Here is a 23,014-nt window from a genome sequence, read left to right as displayed (position 1 = left end):
CAGTGGAGAAAATGTCAAAAAGCTGATAGTCTTTTCGTGTTCTTTCTTTTAAAAAAAGATTTTATTTATTTATTCATGAACAATACACAGAGAGAGAGGTAGAGACATAAGCAGGCTCCATCGAGGAAGCCTGATGTGGAATTCCAGCACTGGACTCTGGGATCACACCCTGAGCCAAAGGCAGACACTCAACCGCTGAGCCACCCAGGCATCCCTTTTTATGTTCTTTAGACTCTGAGAACAAGACTTGAGGGCCACCATCAGTCACGAAGGATGCAGAGGGTAAGGACTAGTGTGAATGTAGTTCTACACCATATTCAGGTAACACAGTGCTCTTTATAGGGACTGTTCCCAATTTGTATTATTCAAGCCAGAAACCTTGATTCCCTCCTCCTCCTTCATGACTCCTCACATCAAATCAATAAAAAATTCTATTGATTCTAATTAATAAACATAAACCAAAGCTTCTGGTTTTTCTCTATTACCATGGTCACTATTCAGGCTACATCACTCACCTGATTATTGCAAGAATCTTCCCATAGTCTCCATCTATCTAGTCTTGCTTTTTCTTGTTCATTGCAATGAGGCAATTATATCTGAAAGCTTTTGAAATCTGAGGTTTATCTAAAGTACTTCCTGCTATGAGATGCAAAGCCATCTAGGTACAATGTGGTGAGAAAATTATATGCAAATCTCTAATGTTCTTTTGGTTCTATAAAGTTCATTGATTCTCTATTGCCATTAGAAAAATAGTCCAGTTTTTTTTTCTTTACAGCAGTGCTTCCAACCTTTTTCATATTATGACACATCACAAATTATAATATTTATGTGGCATAGAGAGATAAATTGAGGTAGAAATTTAGAGATTCTACATTAATCCTGTTTTTTAATTGCATTTTATTTAAGTCATAAAATTACAATAAATGATAAAAATAAAATACAAAATGTCAGGAAATAAACTAAATAGTTTTGTGTAAAACTTTCAAATAAAACATTTTCAATATTTTTCTAAGAAAGTTGAATTTGTAAATGTGGCTATAATTTTTAATTTAGAATTTATGTTTGAAGTAGCTTCATCAAATTTCTAATCAAGATTTTTTAATGATCACCTCTCTGAAATCTTGAGAGTCACTAATGTAAAAACTTTGGTCTCATAAAAAGTAGCAAATGGCAAAAAAAGAAAAAAGCAAATGGCAGAGGGGTATTAATCACTATTTTATATTTTGATGGAAACTCCTTTCTCACCATTAACCAGAATTTGGCTAACTTGAACTACTTAAATGGTCTTTAAAAAATGCAATTCTTCTTAAATCTAACTGTTCGCTTTCTTTCTTTCTTTCTTTCTTTCTTTCTTTCTTTCTTTCTTTCTTTCTATCTTTCTTTCCTTTCTTTCTTCTTTCTCCTCTTCTTTCATTGACTAATATCATCTAACATTTTGATGGTAATGGAAAGAGATTTCAAAATTTCAAAATAGTGATGAAACTTTTCCTCAACTATAAATGACTACTTTCACAGAATGTACTAATCAGAATCCTCCAGAGAAATAGAACCAACAAGAAGGAAGGAGAGCAGGAGAAGGGATGGAAAGAAAGAATTTTAAGGAACTGGCTCATACTACTGGAGGTTTGTTAGTCTAAAATTAATTCTAAAAAAAATGAATTGTCAATCACCTCATAAAAGCTTCTTACCACTGAGATAAGAGCAGATGGAGACATTTCCCTAGATTGCTATCAAAACGTAATGATAGCATTTGTATTTAGTGTGCCACAAAAGGGAAATCTTCTTTCCCCTGTCTACTTTCTTGTATTTATCTCTAAAACTGTGTGTGTATGTGTTGGGGGGAAGGAAGTATTGGTATATTCCTTCTTGAAAGGTTGACATGAATATTTAAGCCCCTCGTAGCACCAGCTGTTGTTCAGAATTCCCCACCTTCCATCTGCTGGTGAAGGAGTTATCAGCAGCACTAAGTGACTCTTTTCTCCTCTCTGACCATTTCTTTTACTGGCCTGTTTAAATTTTTTTTTTTTAATCACAATGGCTGAGGCTTTTTGAGTGTAAGACCTATCATATTTTGCTCAAATCTGGTTGTGGTTACAGTGGTTCTTACTCCTGTTGCTGAAATTGCAATTCTGATAACTCAAATTAGGCCCCTGGAAATGGCTTGTTCTGACCATGCTAGTTGTCATTTCATATTTCAATCTGTGAGATATAACTATCTGCTCTCTTCAAAACCAACAATCAAAATGAAATTAAATTTATTTCCCTTCTTTTAGGTGTTCTTGGAATATTCTGGGAATTGTTGAAAAATGAAACATGAAATATAGGACAAAGTTCCTTTTCTTAAAGGGCTTTATTCTAGGGCACATAGTGATAACCCAAGTGTATGCCCAAGGACAGTATGTCTCTGCATTTATCAGATATATTTTAATTACCAAATGCTGGGCATTATGGTAGAGGCTGTGAACAACAACAACAAAAAGTGTTATATATGTTTCCTGCTAAGCCTGAGAATTATATTCTCACTTAAGGAAATGGTACATACTCTGAGTCTTAAACTATGAATTCAACGTCAATCAACAGTGGTTATGGGGGGGGGGGGGGACAATCTCATATAGAGGAAGACAAGGTAAGAGAGAACAAGGCAGAAGCAAGGAACTCTTAATCGTGTAGTTTTGTTATAACAGAATAAGAATTAAAATCATTAGAGATAAGTCTACAAACATAAGTTGAACACTAAGGAGGGCACATGACGTAATGAGCACTGGAAATTATATAAGATTGATGAATCACTGGCCTCTAACTCTGAAACCAATAATACATTATATATTAATTATTTGAATTTAAATACAATTTAAAAAAATGAAAAATAAAATGGAAAAAAATAAGTTGATAAATACTACAAAAAATATGGAGTTTGTATTTGGGAGAATGTTTAAAATGTTTTTAAAAAAGTGCATAATCAAGGACATGTTCCAGGCACATTTATAGGAAGATTAATGTGGTATCAATGACAACAAAATATTGAAAGTATAGATTTGGGATGAGACATTCTTTCGTCTATGCTAAATGGCCCAGGTTTGAATGCTTACAGTCTTGAACTAGTAAGATGATGTTGAGAATTTAAAAGAGGACATGAATGTGACAGATATTTTGAAGGTAGATCCTTTAAGAGCTTGTGTCTTTTAAAGGTAAGAACAAAGAAAGTCATCTGTGTTACTTCAAGAGTGATAAAAATAAATTACCAGCACCACATAAAGTTGGAGGAGTTGTGCAGAAGTTTGGGGGTAGTGGTATATGGACAAGAGAAGGGACAGGATGTACTGAGCTTAACAGCTGCTCATCTAGGAGGCAGGTAGGAACAAAGGAATGAATCCAAGGAGAAAAGTCAGTAGAAAACAGAAATTTAAGACTCATCTTTTTGGAAGCTATTACTGGCGTCACAAACCCTGATGATATCATCGAGAAGAGAAGAGTATCAGAAAACAAAGGAAACATATTTGTCGATTGCTTTTCATATATCAGACACTAGGTTTGGTGTTTCACATATAGAATATCATTTATCTAGTATAAAAAATCTTGGAAAATGTGCAAGAAGGAGTGTGGAAGAAAGAAAAAAAAATCACGGAAGGAGAAAGAAGAGTGGGATAAAGGAAAACACCTATACCTCGTCATTAAGCAAAAGGAATAGAGAAAGATGGAGGTCGACCTATTTTGTCAAATACTGAATGGGAGGGATGCCTGGGTGGCTGTGGTTGAGCGTCTGCCTTTGGCCCAGGGCGTGATCCCATGGTCTCAGGATCGAGTCCCACATCCCGCCCCTTGTATGGGGCCTGCTTCTCCCTCTGCATGTGTCTCTGCCTCTCTCTCTCTCTGTGTCTCTCATGAATAAATAAATAAAATCTTTAAAAAAAATACTGAATGGAAGCAATGGGAGGGGAACACTGAAGATGAAACCAGAGAAAAGGTTGATTTGTAATGATGTTTGAGTTTCATGATATAATGTGGGGGACAAAAACAAGTTATCCAGACATGAAGAACAAGTCTGTAAAATGTTCAGCAGCCTATGACAAAGACTAGTGTCTTTTCCTTTATCACCTCTTAGCACTACAGGAAACAGTACAGTTTTCCCTGTACTTTATTTCCTTGCATCATCTTCCTTGTCATCTTTTGTCTATTTTTCCTCCATTCTTGTTGCTGTGAAAAAGTTGGCTCTAGGTACACTGGATCTTTTATTAAGTAGTCATAGAACCCCATTTACAAAAGTGATACTAGAAATACACCAGTGAGTTTATTTCCTTCTTAATGATTTTTGAGCATTTTCTCGGTGTCAGGTACAATTGTTTTGTGTATCCTACCTAATTTATTTTCAAAATGACCTTATTTGGTTACTGTTATTTTCATTTGTCAGTAAGGCACACAGAGGCACAGACAGATTAACTAACTTTTCTGAAAGAAACTCCTTCTTTCAGAAAAGAAATAAAGAGAAATAATAGGCAATCTTTTATGCATGGATTACATGTCTTTTGCGTGTGTGATTTAAATGGGCAAGTAGGATAGCTGCAGACCCAAGACTTTAATGGCCATTTTATGCTTATTTATATTTGTTTGCAACAAACCCAATGAATGCTTTTCATGTTTGTCTCATAGAGGGAAGATATGATGGCCTTTTTATATAGGGAATAAATATCTTCAAAAGTGAATAAAAATTTAAAAGGTAAATGAACTTACAAAAGCAGTATTTGGGGGAAAACAAAATATAAATTATTTTAATCAACATGAGGAAAATTAGGTTCAAGACAATTGCTAATTCATATATTATGAATTTTTGGTGTATGTTATTATAGTAATTCAGGTGCTAAGTTTTATGTGACACTCTTTCAAAGGTATTATACTCAGTTTCTCTTTTTATGTATTGATTTCATAAGTTTATCATCTCATGTTTTTCTTATATAGGTATATTTTATATTGACATTTTAAATATTACTGAGGTTTTTCTTTCTGAGTGTTTATCATTTATTAGGTTCTAGATTTTTATACCTTTTCTTTATTACTTCTATTGCAAAACTATTTAGAAAACTAGCTAAGTAGGAGTAATGCTGTAATAAGGGTGGAGTGAATTTATTGTTTTTATAAAAATCTTTCCAACTTGTTCTCTTCATTTTTGTTTTAATATTCAGTCACAGAAACTAAACAAAACCCCCCTCTAGAGATAATAGGAATGTAAAACATGCTTACACACACACACACACACACACTCACTCACACTATTCATCTCCTAATGAGACACATTTAGAATATTAGGCAGGTGACGAAAGGTCTGAAAGACAGCTATATATTTCCTCACTCCTGTCAGAGAGTCAGACCAAGATTATCTTTCAGGCTGTTTTAAGGATGTCCAAGTGTTCCATCAGGTTAGTCACAGATGTCATCAACCATCCAGATATTTGATCAATTGTCCAGATGTTTGTTGACTTTATGTGACATAACTGCATGGCCCGAATTGACTTGAGTTGTTATTTTAATGCATGGCAGGGTTAAGCTGAAGAAAGTATTAAATAGAGCTCATCCACATGGCCTTAATGGAGAAATAAAGGCTGGTACTTATATGTTCCCATTAAGTCCTGTGGTCATGCCTATTCACTTTGGTAAATTGAACTCAATAAAATTTGTTGGAGAGGTCCTGCCCCAAGAATCTAAAGACCTAGTCTGAAGGGATATCTTTGAATGTTTATTTAGCTGTTTAAAATTTGAAAAAAAGCATCTAAATCGATAATTAATTACATTTTATATTTGTCTTACTTTGGATCAAGTTCAAGCCTGAAAATATCACTTTAGCTTCCTTAAAATAAATTGCTTTCAAAACAAAACTAATAGTATTTCTTAGACTACCAAATGTTATCTAATGGTGCACAGAATTGTAGTGGAAAGAAAGGACAAGTTTTAGAAACAAACACATCTGGTTTTGAATTCCAGCTCTGCTATTACAGATAACTTGATCTTGAGTAAGTTATTTAATTTCCCTAATCTTCAATTTACTCTTCTGAAATGTCAGTGTTATTATAAAGATTAGCTATAATGAATATAAAATGCTTGGCACTGTTACTTGTAGCTATTATGATTCTCTTAATTTCTCAGAATAGGTACATGTCTTTAAGATGGAATGTGTCACATCTGTGTGGAATTTTAACCGTATATAGCACTTGTGATCCTTCCTCAACTTTAAATGTGTAACTATTTGAGGCTAATATGCCCTCATTCATTCAATAAATGTTCTTCTGATAGCTACCATGTTGCTAGGCCTATCTTGGCATGGGAATATAGTAAGGAACAGATAGATATAGTCCCTGTACAGTTAGGGTTTGAAACTAATTGGGAGGAAGGAATAAACAAGTAAATAATCAGATTTTTTAAAATACATGATTTTGAAGGGTACTACCAAAAAAAAGTATAAGTACTGCAAGAAAGTAGAACTGATTTATAGTACATTATCCAACAAGTATCTGAGTAAATGCCATTTAACCTGATTTCTGAAGGGTAAGTATGGTTAATCGGTAAATTATAGAGAAAATGGCAATTCCAGGTACAGAACACTGATGTGTAGAAGTCATATGTGAGGAAAGAACTTTTTTGGGGGGGAAAGAACTTTCCACATTGACAAACTGAAACAAGATTGGTGGGGTTGGAAAGTTGGGACTTGGGTGGCAGGATCCGAGGGAAGCTGGGGGAATGGAAGAGAAATGGTATCAGAAGCCCTGTAGAGTAACTCGAGCACAATCTTGAAAGGATTGCAATGAGCAAATGCGTTACGTAGCTTCTCCTCCTGCCTCTTTTGCTCTTTACATTCTTAATGCTCACAAGCAAGAAATAACTCTCAGAAGACTGGAACATGTAAAGAAATCCTGAAAGCAGAAGAATGCAAAATGTGCAAGAGAAATTCTGTAGCTGAATGTGAGAAATAGCAAACCTGCTTCATCATCTCAGTAATAGACACCGGGGCCACAGAACCATGGGTGACCAACAAGTTGGTTAGCTGCAGTACCACAAAGGGGAATATGTAAAGCAAACACTCTAGCCCTACGGAGTAAAATGGGCAAATTCATAATCACAGTGAGAAGCTGAACATCCCTCTCTTAGAAACCAACCAAGAAACCACCCAGTAATAAGGAGGGTATGGAGGAGTTGTGTAATGCTCTTAACCAGCCTGACTGAGTAGCTATACAAAGAAGCCTGTACCATGCGCACAAAACTACATATCATTTTCAAGCACACAGACTACAGCCACAAAAATTTATCATGCGCTAGACCACAATGAAAATGTCAGCAAATTCCATAAAGGTGATATTATACAGGCTACATTTACTTATTCATCAACAATTACAAGAAATTCCACTGCTCAAAAAATCTCCATATATGAGGAAATTAAACACATACATGTGTGCAAACACACACACACAACCAAATAGTTATTAGGCTAAAGCAAAAATCAATATGGAACTTGTAAGCTATTCAGAGCTAAATAAACAAAGGAAAAGTGTTATATAACAAAACTAGGGGAATGTGGAGCAAAACTGAGAAGAAACTGTATGAACGTAAATGTATCTATTTAAAAAGAGAATTAAAGGGGCGCCTGAGTGGCTCAGTAGGTTAAGCATCTGCCTTCAGCTTGGGTCATGATCCTGGGGTCCTGGGATTGAGCCCCATGTTGGGCTCCTGTTCAATGGGGAATCTGGTTCTCCCTCTGCCTCTGCCCTCCCCCGCACTGGCGTTCACCCTCTCTCTCAAATAAATAAATAAGATCTTTAAAAAAAGAGAGGCAATTAAAAATAAATGATCTATGCTTTTAAGACAAGAATCTAGGAAAACAAAACAAGATAAACATAAAATAGAAGAAAGGGATTAATGTAAATGAAAGCATAAACCAACTAAATAGAAAACAAAATGAAAAACTGATGAATAAAAATTCAAAAAAAATCCCCTGTATTTTGAAAAGACAAATATGATACTTTAGTAAATATGACCAAGACAAAAAAGGTACAAATAATTGTCAGATAGGAAAGAGGAACAAGGACAATACACAGGAGATTGAAAAATTATAAGACAAAAAGGTAACTTCAGAGCAGTAAATTTGTAAATCTAGATTAAATTATTAATTAAAAAAATAAAATTTGAAAGTATGTACTTCTGTGGTCCCTAATAGTTAAGAAAGGTTTATAATTAATAATTAAAAATATATTCTCTGGAGAATAGAAAAGGAGAAAAAAGGGAGCCAAAATGTTCCAGGTGAGTGAAGTCAGTGGCACACATAGACACACACGAGTGTGCATGCACAAACACACAAAGGGTTACCTCTAGAGTATGTTTAGGAGCTGTAGTATTCTGTGCCATGCAAGTTTTCGAGGAGAGATGGCAGGAATTGGAACCTCTGCCAAGGAAGAGGCAAGAGAAGCAGTAGTTGTTCAGAGAGAAACGGTGCTTGAAACAACAACAAAAAAGTAATTTAATATTATTTATTAATAATATTTGTCATTGCTGAAACGTTTGAATTCTAAGCAGACATATTTTGTATTTTCTGTTCAGGCCCAAATCTCAGAATATAAACTATGAGAATATTGTATTTGAAGACCTCCAAGAGTCCAAAGAAAACAAGAGTGACTTTTAATCACTCCTTCCTACCTCAGTAATTGTTCCGAATTAAGAAAATATTTCTAATAATAATTTATACAATTTTTTATTCTATACACCCTTTCTTAAAATATTTATTTTCCTGGGCTAGGCCATTCTTACAACTAATATCAATGTCTTAGAAAAATGCATACACTCTAAAAAATCCTAAGAACTAGCATTCAGAACTGAGAGTTGGAGATAAACAAGAGATCATCTGATTTCTTTTCTCAGCTCTTAAATAAATGCTCTCTTATGATACATGAATTTTATCTATTTGTTATTTAAATAAACTCTTTCAAGGAAAAATAAGCTTTTTGTTTCTACCATCAGGGCTGGGAATGTACAAGGGCCCTTTCCATGTGAGTGGGTTAAAGTTACCTAATGTGCTAGTAGCCTGGTAATACCATTATGGGGTCTGATTTTCCCCTTTCAATTTTTATTTTTAAATATTATGTCCTTTTCTTACAAAGGATTATTTTTAAAATATAAGAAATAAATAAAATAGAAGTATATATGATGAAAAGTCTTGTAGGAAGCACGTACAATTTAGGGTGGATTAATCTGCCCAGGTTGCCATAACAAAGTACCACAGACTGGGTGACTTAAACAATAGGAATGTTTTTTTCTCATGGTTCTGAACGCTACAAGACCTAGATCAGCAGGGCTAGTTTCTTCTGAAATCTTTTTTTGGCTTTTAAGTAGCAATCTTCTTCCTGTGGTCCTTCCTCTGTACTCATCTGTGTCCAGAGATTCTCTTCTTATAAGGACACCTCTCATGTTGGATTAGGGCCCATCCTAATGATCTCAGATTAAGTTAATTACTTCTTGAAAAACCCTATCTCTAAATAGAATCACATTCTCAGGCACTGGAGGTTAGGATTTCCATATGAATATTTGGTGATGGGGGGCACTTTTCAGCCCATAGCAGGGGTTTTACAAACTATACATTTGAAAGGTGTGTGTGTGTGGGGAATATGGCATAAAAGTAGCTGATAATGTGTGAGGCAATGAGAGAAAGAATTATTTGAGAAGCATTTGAAATGCTCGCAAACTTGGCCAAAAAATTAATAAGCAGTTGAAATTAATTTTTATTCCCCCTATCATAAATCCATAGTACTTTGTTGTTTCCTGTAGTATATTAACATTAACGGAGTTCATTGTGTTGAAGAGCTTTTAGAAAATGCCTTGCACACAATAAGGATGTAGTATTAGTGTTCCATGCCCTCATTGTTAGCTAGAATTCATCTGTCTGTCTTTAGTGAAATGAGGTACTCATGTACCTGTTTCCCCAACAATCATGAGTTCCTGAAATGTAGAGACTCACTTCCTTTTCTTTGTTAAAATACACTGCAGCCACACAAATGCTTGACACATAGAATGTGGTAAACCCATGTAAAACTTCACAGGAAAAATAAAAGCAAGAATTTGCCATTTCTTAATTTTTTTCTTTAAAAGCCTGGACTATATAAATGTTCTAATACATGCTGAGTGACATACAAATAATATTTACTTAAATATGGAAACAAATTTTTTTTGAAACAACAGAAGAAAAACCATTTACTGAGGCATGTTAGAGGCTCATGAGAAAAATAAGAAGGAGCTAATTTTAAACCACTAAAGAATTCCAATTTGGTAGTGTTTGTAAAATGCTTTGAAGATGCAGAGTGGTGCATGTGCATTTTTTTTTTTTTTAGCTTGGCAAAAAGGAAAAGGACATTGAATACATAAAACCAGATGGAGTGTTAAAAACATGAAGAAAAAAGTGAAAACTAAATCATTAAAAATACAATTTTTTGGAAATATGTGATATTTTTGTTGTCATCTGGAATAACCAAAGCTTCAAGTTTAATAAGAAAAAAAAAACTTTTAAAATGTGCAATTTGTAAATGTATTTTTATTTTGAAGATGTTTAATCAGAAAGATATTAGTAGTTTTATTATTAAACATTCTCCTGGAAAATAAAAATGAAATTTCTTTGTAATTATGGGCTAGACAGTAAAATTCTACATGAACTGCATGCCTCATGCTTGTGTGTGAGACTTGTATTCTGGTGTGGGCTATCAGAGTATAGGTGGGTTCTTCGGCATATATTGTTTCTGTGGTTGTGTTTTGTTTTCCTACTTCATAGAACTCTATTACAAAACATCTACCTTTATTGGTGCAATTCAGTAGTCATTTTTGTACTGTCAGTCCATCACTTTACATTCATTTGCAATTTTTTAATGTGATTCAAAGTGTGTATTTTGGAAGAAGACTTGCATGGTTTGAAGAGCTCTGAATTAGAATGTGGGTGGCATTAATGTTTTGCTCATCTAGGCAGTAGATGGAGGACACTGGGCAAGTAATTTAATTTCTCTAATCCTCTCTTTTCTTATTTGAAAGATGAAGGAAGTATCTATTCTTGCCATCCAATGTAGTTGTATTGAGGATTATTTGTGAGAATGTATATAAAAATGCTTCATAAATGAAATGTGACTTATTCTATTTGTTTAGGAGGACTCATAATTGACTTTCTCAGATCAACAGCTCCCACACTTCAGATCATATCAATGGCACCAACTACCTGTTCTCTACATATATTGCTCAGAGAAATTTTAGCAAGCAACTTCTATTCTTCACAAGTTTGGTGGCATGATAGAAGTTGGTATGTGATAAGACATAAGCAAAATTCAGAATTGGAAAAGCAATAAAGAATATCTAATTCGGGTTCCATAAGAATTTATAAATAAGAGGACTGAGGGTCAGAGGTGGTTAATAATTTCCTTAAAACCAGTGTGCTCCGATATTTAATTCAATGCATGCTATGTCTCATGCATGATGCTACTGGGGAAAAAAATTGCTGGATTATGTTTCCCTGGAATATAGGGCCTTGTTTCAATCTTTTAGATCAGGGGTCAGCAAACAATAGCATGAGCCAAATCTGAACTATCACCTGTTTTTGTAAATAAAGTTTTATTGGAACATAGCCACACCTATTTATTTAGGTATTATCTATGGCTGCTTTCACACTGTGGTTGGCAAAATTGAGTAGCTCCATCAGAGACCATATGGCCCACAGAGCCTAAAATATTTACTATTTATCCTTTACAGAAAAAAAAATTATCAAGCTGTATTAGGATAGCATGATTATTTTTTAAAAAGATTCTTTTAGAATATCTTAAAAAAAGTGATACAAGCTTGTTGGGAGAAACTTCAAATATTTTAGGAGTGTATAAAGTGAAATGTAAAAGAGAAAACTTTTCCTACATTTTGGATTCCTTTTCTCTCACCTTTGGAGCCTAGCACAACTGCCTGGCACAGAGTAAGTAAGTGGTCATCAATACATGTTTGTCAAGGGAAGGAAGGAAGGAAGGACGGAGATTAGAAGGGAGAGGCAGGAACAGGAAGGCTAGGTGACAGGCCGAAGGTCAAATTGGTTGAATTCAAGGTCAATACAGTCATGATGAGGAGGAAAAAAAGGATTTTTTTCAGAACTCTACCTTGTTCTAAAACTTGGCAATCCATTTCTGCCACAGTGTGAGTATTCTGAACAAGATAATAGATTTTATCTTCAAACACTACTTTTTCTTTCATTCTAATTATGGAGACATGCTACAGAAGAGTATTTGGTGAGGTGTGAGGTGTGTGGCTCTGGGCCACGAAAATAAATCCCATAAATTCTAATTTTCTTTGGCTAAAGGAAAAAAATTATATTTCCCTCCTTGTAGAGCAAGAAGGTACAAACGTCATGATTTGCACAGACAGTGGGGCTTCTGAGACAAAGAACAAAAATTCACGTTAAGCAATAGATTTTCCCCGTAATAAACGAGAGAAAGCAATGGATACTTCGGGAATACTCTCCACCCTTACTTCCTAGAGGATTACAGACTAGGGGTTGCCTTGGCAGGCACTTAGCCACGCTGTTTTACTGAGAGATTGCTCTCGGGTCAGAAAACACAAATTACACATGCTTCTGTCATGTAATTTTAAAAGCAGGTTATTATAAAACAGTGCTGACCTATGAATTCTCAAGAGAAACGTGTCATGAGAAAGTAACCCTAGGAGGTTTACCTATTTCCTTCTTATATTCCAGTTTCTTCTCCTCACTTCTGCCTGATGAGGTAATATAATACAGAACCTTCAGCTTATTGTTTTAAGCAAAGTTCATCTAGTTTGCTTTGGGTTCCTGGGTGGTGAATTGCTCAAAGACCTCCCATGGGTAGCAAACCTTTGCATTGTAATCTGATTACACAACAGTGAAGGTCTGTGGAATGAGTTTTTTTTTTTTTTTCTTCCCCTCACTGCAGTTTGTGTCTATCACATAACAATGTGATACAGAATGAAGCTGGTGCAAGTCTCTGTATGTGATATTAACTTGGAACTGCTTTTTGGCTGTCATCATTGACCATGTCATCACTTTGTCACCTGCCTCCTAGATTTTGTCAACTGCGGCTGGGTGTCTCAGATCATTTTCATTCCTGTGGAATGTGCCTGCAGTGTTGGGATGAGGCCCAGTGTACTCAGACCCCCACACAAGGCTATCACAGTTGATGGGGTTATTTTACTTGCATTCTCTGGATTTGTGAGATTAATATAAAGTCCTCTCATAGGGTGGGGGATGAAGAGGACTCCAGGAACATCAGAGGAGGAAGCACTTCCTCTACGCATTTGATTGTGAGAATGATTTTATGAAATAAAATATGTAGTGACCCCTTTGTCCACAGCCTAGTCTCTCCCCAATATGGCAGCTGAAATTTCCTTATCCTGTTTTTTTAGAAGAAAAAAACATTTACTGAACCCCAGAACTCCAATTCCCAGCATCTGTTTACACTTCATAGAATGACTGAGTATGTGTGAAAAGAAAACCAGGAGGATAAGTAAGGAACAACCCCATTCCTAAACTCTTTTGAGGATATTTGATTTCTTCTCTCCTTTATTCCCCTCTACCCTAGCTCCCCCGAACAACTTTACTTTCTGCACAAAATGTTGCCATTTGATGCTCAAGTATTAACTTTAGTACTTAAATGTTTCAGCAATTAGTTCCTCAACAGCCCCCATATTTTCTCTGCACTTCCGAAGTATAATAGGCAGAGTGTAAACAATATTTGTTTTCATCTACACTCATAGTCAGATTTTTGTATTTGCTTTAGAGTAATGGCACTGAAAAATAGAAACTTTTAAAGGATTGTATTCATTTAGTTAAAGCTATTGGGTCATATCACAAAACGTGGCTGAATAAAGAAATATAGAGAGGTGTATAGGGAAGAAAAGACTCAGAGTTCTGATGGAGGGCTGATAAAGAGAATAAAAAAGATCATTTTAATATCTTACACAGTTCCCTTCTCTATTTAAAAGAAAATCTCAATAAGCAGAGTAGCCTGTAAGATCATTCTTGCAGGCTTCTTGCTCTGTTCCTGTTTAACTACATTAAAACCTGTCTGCAAGACCCCCACTGGGAGAGGGAAAACATTCCCTTTGCTGGCAGGTGGTCTTCTTGCAAGCACTTTGCAATTGAAAACATATGTTCCTGGGTGTGAGGAGGCTTCTGGTAAGTAGGGGGGGAGCTCATGCCAGGGAATGATTGAATTATATAGGCAAATTCAAGATAAACATGCTTAGTCCTCCCTTCCTTCCAAAATAAAGGTGGAGGCTTTTGCTATCATGTAGAAGCTCTCCATTGTACTCCCCTTCACCACCATGTTGAAAGTCTTCCTTAACTGTCCTACAACACAAGTTAGCACTTAAATCTTCATTCCTATTAGTCTTAAACCAAGACCCCCTTTGCTTATCTTCCCTTTTCCAGGTCTTTGTCACCAAGACCAGTTAGACTATCATTACATGGGATTGGTATTCTGAGGGGTAAGAACCCTTCCTCAGACTTCAGATATCTTCACAGTTCATTGAAGAGAGGAGAGTTGCCAAAAAAAAAAAATCTTTTTCATGAAGAACTGAAAGAATATCCCTTTTCTATTTTTAAAGAGGAGGGAAAACGTCTTTTGGCAAATATATGTTTTAAATGATAAATTTGATTCAGGAAAGCAATATGTAAATGACCATTTGATAAGGAGTCAATGAAAAAAGTTCAAGAAAATAATCATAATGAAATATATCTTAATAAAACATTTTTTATTAACTTCAGACATTTATTGTATGCCTTTCCCTCTCTGGACACATTTTTTTTTTTTGTTCTTTGTTGTTGTTGTTTTTAAAAGAATTTTATTTGTTATTTTTGAGAGAAAGAATGATCAGGGGTGAGGGGAAGGAGCAGGCAGGGAGGGAGAGGGACAAACAGATCCACCCAAAGCCCAACAAGGGGCTTGATCCCAGGACTTTGAGATCATGACCTGAGCCAAACCAAGAGTTGAAAGCTGAACCTGAGCCACCCAGGTGCCCCTGGATATATTTTGATAGAGGCTCAATATGGCTAAAGCTCTGACAACTTTCTGTTGTACTATCTAGAATGAAGAGTGAGTTTGCTTCATGAAAATTAGAATTTAATTGAATTTTGTAAAGTACAAAACCCATAAAGACATTTTCTGCAATATCCGAAACTCTAAATATAATTGAAGACTGAACAAAGGTAGTGAATAACTGCATAATGTGGAGAAACGTTCTTTACTGCAACCTGAAAGCACGTAATAAACAGTATTGTATCTTGCAGTGAAAAGAGAAGGTCAGATTGGTACTATTTTAAGCAATTGGTTGTTTAGTTAAGCTTTGCTGCATCAATATGCAAGTGCTTCCCCAGTGCCAATGCTCTCTTATGAAATTTCTATTGCTTGAAAGTTCAGAGGTTCCTTTATTGGCTCAGAGAAAGTAGTATCACACTTTTGTTCTTCCCCAATAAGTGACTTTTGAATATTTACTACAGAAAGTGAATCTAAACATGTTAAAGGGGCGAGTCACATTGCTTAGCTTGGAAAATATTGAAGGTGAAGCATATTCCTCTCATTTTCTTTTCAACAGAAATACTTTGTGCTGTACTTAAAAACTAATGGTTTATGCATGAACTAGTTTACAATATATGTAGTATTATGTATGCACATTAGCATTCCTAGGAGCTACTTGAGTAACCCAGTAAAAGGGGTCAAGAAAATATTGGACTGTCTTGCAGTTATTACAGACTAGTTAGAAACTGGAAAACAAGCTAATTTTGATAAAAAAAAAAACATTATAATACTTTGTTTTTATATAGTGCTTTTCAGACATGACTTCATTATTTAACAGAACATTCTTCTGAGCGTAGGTAGCGAGAGCTCTCTGCAGTTTATAGAGGCATAAACTTGGGCATAAAAAGATTAATTGATTTCTTCTGGGCAGAGAAAATCTATGCTGAAGGGAAAAAGAGACCAAGTTTCTACAAAGGGCTCCAGACCCTGCTATTTCTCCAGTAAATAGAAATCACATCATCATTAACCTTTGTAACAAGTTCTTAGAGTCTTTGCCACAACACCAGTACTAACCACCTTCATGGCATTGATTAAAAAGGTTTCCAGGTTTTGTTTAATGTGCTGACACATTACACTCACATACCATATACTCCTGGGTTGAACAATGAGTTTCTTACATAGTAATAGAGAAAAGATGAAAATCAGTAATGATACCCAAATCTTAATTTAAGAGTGCACAAAGGATATAGCTAAGAATTGTCATTACTTACTCCCAGCAAGTAATACTTAAGGCCAGAAAAATCACATAATTAGAGGAACTTCTGAGGCCCATGATTTCAAGAAAAATTCCAAACATAATTATAATACTCTTATTAAAATCTCTTGGAAATTGCTTAATTTACATAGTTTTCCCTGTCTGAATGTACTTTCTCTAATGTCTCTATTCAGTTCACTCATTTATTCAATAAATATTTATCCAATGCCTGTATTTTGCCTGGAAACTTTGCTTGATATTGGAAATCTGGAGGTAAGTAAGATAGGCATGATCCTTAGTCCCAAGGAATTTAGAAGCTATAATCACAAATATGAATTCCTGCAGTGACCAAATAGATATCCTAATGAAGGAAACAATTTTTGTTGGAGAAGAATAGATAGCAGAGATCATAGAAAACATGGGCCCCTGTACAGAATAATCTATGAATTTTTCAAAAGGAGCTCAAGTTTTGGGGTTTTATTGTGGTAGTTGTAGTTGTTTTGCTGTAATTGTGAATTTATTTATAATTAAAGCAAACATTTTTGTACAATGTATGTCTACACTGCTGTAGACATTATAAGAGTTAAAAGCAGAGTTTCTGGCCTCAAATACCTATGCGCTGAAATGACTACAGGAAAGTGTTATAGGTACTTGGATAGAAGAGTTACAGAGGGCTGTGGAAATGCAAAGTGCGAGTGTCTGACTTCACAATGTAGAACTGGGTGTATGTTTGGTAGGAGGTTATACAATACGGGTGTCAAGGTTAACTTCCCTGAGGAATTTATATGGGAAAAAAAAAACAGAAGAATTCACCCTGGCACACTGTAGATTTTAAAAGCAATTCAGCCTGGTATCCTAGCTTACAAGGGAGAGAGTAGAGGATTTGAGGCCAGGAGACTAGACAAGTGCCAGGTCACTGATGGCCTTTTAATGTAAAGAAGTTTGAACTTTATGTTGGGAATAATGAGAAATTATTGAAGTAAAAGAGCAACATAATCAAATCACATTTTTGTAAGTTCACTTTGGCTGAAACATGGAGAACATAGAGGTTGGTGGAAAAGACGTGGGTGATCAGTTAGGAGATATTGGTCAGAATCCAGGTAAAAAAATAACATTGGCATTAACTAGAGCAGTGTTAGTGGTAATGGAAAGGAGTAGATGGATCTACAAATATTTACTGGATAAAACTGATGTTTGGTTGGTTTCTGAGGCTGAGGAAGAGAAGAGTTAAACAAATCTCCTAGGATTTGGGGTTTTGTTTTGTTTCAGGTAAATGATGCTGATACCATTTACTGAGATTGAGATTAGCACAGGGTCACAAATTAGCACAGATTTGTCTAGGGGAGATGAAGCTTTTGACACGATGAGTTTGAGGAGCATGGGAGAGAGAAACATGGGCAGTTGGATGTGTGGCTCCAGAGCTCAGATTCAGTGTATATTCTTTATGCAATCTATTACCACTTCAGTGGGAAGCCGTGTCTGAATTCTGGAGGCCTCTTCACATCTAGAAATTTGAGCGGTGATCTTGATTTATCTCACAGTGCCTTGATTTATAGTTTAACAACAACAACAAATTACCCTTATTTTTCAATGCCTTACTCACATTTATAAATTTAAAAGCAATGATCTTTTCTGAATTTGTAAGACATTTTCCTTAATTCTGCTCCAGGCAGATATTATACATTCACTTTTTAAAAAGATTTTTTTTTATTTATTTGATATAATGGAGAGAGCACAAGCAGGTGGAAGGAGGTAGCAAGCAGCAGGAGAGGGAGAAGCAGGCTCCCCACTGAGTAGAGAGCCTGATGTGAGGCTTGATCTCAAAACTCGGATCATGACCTGAGCTGAAGGCAGATGCTTAACCAACTGAATCACCCAGGCACCCCGACACCCCGCCCCAACACACTTCTTAAAATTCAGCATTTCCAGGGCCCCTGGGTGGCTCAGTTGGTTAAGTGATCAACTTTATTTTCTGCTCAGATCATGATCACCGGGTCATGAAATTGAGCCCTGCATTGGGACTCCGCCACTCAGTGGAGAGTCTGCTTGAGATTTTCTCCCTCCCTCCTGCATAAGCAGCAAGATATAAAAAGTACCAGTCAAAAATCCATTTTGGGCTCTCTGGTTTCAGTGTGTTCCATGCAACACACACATCTGTGGTCCCTGATCTTTGAGAGAAAACAATAGAACCCTGCAGAAGGAGCACAATTGGAGCCTGAGCTCAGCTGTGAGACAGCCCTTGGCTAGAATGCATCCTTATGCTAAGGCTGTTGTTTTATCACATTCTTTTCCAACAATACACACTATAAGTATACGGATTTTCATTTTGAGTTCTGAACAGCTTCTTTGACAGCTGAACCCCTTAGTACAGGGACTTATCGATGGAAGTGGGGAGTCAATCAGTTGGACCCTGAATAACATTTGAAGGAAAAATTGACATGATTTGCTGATGGATTGGATGTGGCATATAAGAAGTAGAAGAGAGTCAAAGGTTACTCCCTATATTTTCATTGTAGGCAAATAGGAATAATGACTGAGGAGGAGCCAAATTAGCATTCATGTAATAGGAAAAGGAAGGAAACTTATTGAAGACGTTGAACGTAGACAACTCTTCTGGGAAAACAGATATAAACAAAGCAGAGAAAGGAGGGCTTTGTTGAAAAAAAGAATTACAAATATCTAAGAGAGCTAGGAACATTTTAAATGTATTGAAAACTTCTTCAGAGAAATACTTTCTTTCCTCCACACTAGCGATTTAAATTTTACCTAACACAGAAATCCTGGAAGTAAACATCAATATAGCATTTAATTCTATTCATGTCTTATAAACCACACTTTTCTATCTCTAAGATATTTTCATTCCACAATGATATTTCACTTAACTTTAACTTAGCTAAAACAAAAGCATAATAAAATCAGAAGCGGAAATATAGAGAAAATGTAGACTATTGACTCAGTTTGCTATTTGGAATATTATATTTAAGCAAAATGTCATTCTCTGTGATTCTGGACGTAATGTTAATATTATGTCCTTAGAATTATGTGGATCTTGGGTAAGTCCAAGAAAAAAATCATTATGTGTAAGCTAAAAGTAACTAAGCCTGCAATTAATGTTGCTATTGGCCTTTAATATTTATCCTCCTCTGTATTTACATTTCATCTGGAAGTCTTTTGCAGATAATCTGGGATGACTTTTACTTGGTTACGAAGTGAGAAACTTTGGAAACACCCTTAACATCTATGTAGTAGGTGTTGAATAAATGTTTGTTAAGTGGATGAATACATACATGAATCAATATATCCATGAATGAAGAGTCAGATGAATGGTTTATGAATAGATATATGCATTGATAGTGGCATGTATATGCATAAAACGTTTTGTGTAAACAGAGAGGAAGTCATGAATCTTTTGTGATTTTCTTCTTTTGTTGGTAGAAACCACACTGAGGCCTACTTGCAGAGTGAAGGTAGTGGAAGAGAGCATGATGACCATTTGAGAATCAACTGGGGTCTGGAAGACAATGGCAGAGAAGGGGGCAAGACTCACAGCTAACCCAGGTGATTTCAATAATCAGTGACTGTGTGTTCTGGTGATATCTTATGCCCTGAAATGGAGATTGGAATTAGAGGTAGAGCAAAAAGAAGTTGCTTAAGGGAAAATGTCTCATTCCTGGGATAGAAATGTCTCATCAGAGAAAAGGGTGCAGGTTATTTCTTTCCTTTTCTGTGTCATGAACTCATGACCTCCTTCTCTTTCCTACACACACACATCTCCCAAGGCATCCGTGAATTGAAAGATTTATATGCTCTGACAAAGGACGTGACTCTTCTCATGGGTGTTTTGAGACAAGCAGTTTCTCCACCCACTCATCTCCCAAGTTCGTTCCTTAACCAGGTAGCTAACTGAGGCATGGGATTGAGACAAATACTATACAGTCACTTGAGAAAGGTTAATCTCAGAGTGACTGTTTTAATAAGGAAAAAACAAATAATTCCAAATTCTTATATCCTTCATGTATGCATAGAGATGATGGGTAGACAGACAATAGATAGTAGATGATTGATACATAGATAGATGATAGATAGATAGATGATAGATAGATAGATAGATAGATAGAACAAATTATTATAGAAAAGACTTCCAACACTATTTCCTTTTTATTTTAAAGCTATTTAAAAAATTTCTTTCTACTTCTTCTTTTCCTAACTTAGTAAACATGTGCCAATTCTCATAGGATTCTTTTCTTTTTTTAAAAAAAGATAAAGTGTATATAGTAATGCAGTTTGGTAGAAATTAATCCAAGAAACTAGCTCTTTTAAAGCCAAACTGCCATACTATCAAGCAACAGTTCAATAAATGGGGATTTCCATTCAAATTGTTGCAAAATATTCTTTGATACTTCAGACTGCCTACTGATGATGGAAGGCTTCTCCTTTCTTTTCTAATGAAAAGAAAATTAAATTTAAAAAGAAGACAATTTGTGGTTTGTCTTTAGACAACAGACACCAGGAAAGTAATGAAATAAATGCCAAGAGAAGAGATGTGGGTCAGACTTTCCCAAGCTTTTTCCCAGATCTCTTAGTCCACCCAGATGCTCTGAACAGTGAGCTCTGTGGAAGAACACATTACTGCAAAGCCCCATATGCTGTCCTCTCTAGGGGATGCACAATATTTACTAAAATAGTAAAGGCACCCAAATCCTGAGGTAAAGGAAATCTATTTAGCTTCCCTTAACCCAGCACTGCTACAATTTATGAGTCCATGAAGGCTTCTCAAAAATAACACACATCGAGATACTGCAGAGCTAGCGATGTGGACTATGCTTGATGCCAGCCTATACAATGCAAACCTCCTCAAGTGCACAGACAGCCAGACCCCTGGGAAACGGAATCACTTAGAGGTAATCAGAGCCTTTGTAGAAAAACATAATATTTTGATGCTCAGAGCATGGAAAAAAGAAATTATGTGGGCTGGGACCCACACATCACACCACTTAGGAATAGTGGGGATTAGAAAGAATTAGAAGAAGCCAAGAAACTGAGAACAAAAGCCTAATAATTAAATCCACTAGACTGTATTTTTAATTAATTCTTCTGCTGGTACTAGACAAAACTTTTCTAAGATGAAGAATATTAAGAGCACAGTATTTTTTACTAAACCAGTGCCTTCTAAATTCTGAGATCCATTTGCTTTTGGAGAACCCCACTTCCCAAGGGTTCTGATGGGTTGTGGAGGTTTTCAAACACTCATAAATACTCTCCTAGGCTTCTTGGACATCAAATACTCTTACAAAACAGTAGTTTGTCGAATTAAGTGCCAATGAAACAGATGGATTACATTTTCCTCACAATGTGCACAAATTAAGAAATTAAAGAGAAAAAAGTACTTGGTAAAACCAGCTTTGTATTTTGCCGGACCTAAAGCATTTAGAAAAATGGTTTGAGATATTTGGCTAAAGCCCAGTGCCACCAGGCCTGCCTGGCTCCAGACACCAGCCTCATTGACTGAAATATTCTATTAAGCTAACAGATGGGTGAATGGTTAGTCACTGGCTTCTCTGAAAAAGTGAAACAAGGAATGAAATATTCCTGGAAGGATAAAATACGTGTGCTTCATGCTTTCACAGAGGTAGGTTGAGACCCATCTCTAGGAGAGTTCAGACATAATATAAGCTAAGGGAATTAAGTTTTTAAAAAGATTTATTGTATTAGTGTGAGATAACTGAGAAAGGAAGAGAAAAGTACCTAAAGAAGACAGGTAAACCAGAAAGTTTGGGAATATAAGGTTTGTGAATAGAATTTCTACCACTATGAATATAGCTTTTGGGATACTTTTCAGAATGACCTGTAATTTTGTGAAACATATTTATGTGTATGCTTTTTTCAAATGAATAAACTTTATTTTTAAGGCAGTTTTAGGTTTATAGTAAAATTGAGTGGAAAATAGAAAGTTCTCATAATGCTCTGCATTCCTCACTACACACACACACACATACACACACAATTATTGACTTGTCATATAGCCTATAATGCTGTTTAAAATATATTATTAGTGCATGCTTGGAGGTAAAGGACCCTGGAAGTCAGGCTTTTGCTGGTTTTGAAGGAAATAATTTATAACCACACATTAATTTATTTGCTTTCTAGAAGAAATAAGTTATAGGAAAATGTAAGTTTTGTATACATAACTCTGATATTCATCACAAGAAACAGATAAGCCTCTCTAATTACCAAATGCCATTTCTAATTTGCGATTAGAAATAATATTTTTTCCTTGGTGTGACCATTCCTTCTTAACACAACTACTTTTGGAAAGATATATAACAAGAAATCAGTTTTATGGCAATGCTTTGCATAGGAAATTATTATAATAGCAAAATTAAACCCATATTCCTTTTCTCATAAACCTGTTTTGTAAGTGTTTCCTTTCCAATATTGTGTTGAAACCTTGAATGCACCAACCATGATTCTCCACTTCTTTTTTTGTATATTTTTTATTGGAGTTCGATTTGCCAATATATAGTATAACACCCAGTGCTCATCCCGTCAAGTGCCCCCATCAGTGCCCGTCCCCCAGTCACCCCACACCCTGCCCACCTCCCTTTCCACTACCCCTTGTTCGTTTCCCAGAGTTAGGAGTTTCTCATGTTCTGTCTCCTTTTCTGGTATTTCCCACTCATTTTCTCTCCTTTCCCCGATAATCCCTTTCACTATTTTTTATATTCCC

General features: G+C 35.7%; 1 long non-coding RNA gene across 1 annotated transcript in view; it reads left to right on the top strand.

Moving 5' to 3' along the window:
* Positions 1-23,014, top strand: part of LOC106558802 — a 236,476-nt gene that overhangs the window by 85,583 nt on the left and 127,879 nt on the right. The window contains exon 3 of the long non-coding RNA XR_005353859.1: positions 19,723-19,845. This is a non-coding gene — a long non-coding RNA (uncharacterized LOC106558802). The remainder of the gene's footprint in view (positions 1-19,722; positions 19,846-23,014) is intronic.

This window comes from Canis lupus, chromosome 1 (assembly GCF_011100685.1).
Source record: "Canis lupus familiaris isolate Mischka breed German Shepherd chromosome 1, alternate assembly UU_Cfam_GSD_1.0, whole genome shotgun sequence".
Taxonomy (NCBI): domain Eukaryota; kingdom Metazoa; phylum Chordata; class Mammalia; order Carnivora; family Canidae; genus Canis; species Canis lupus.
This window is presented reverse-complemented; position numbering and strand designations above follow the sequence as displayed.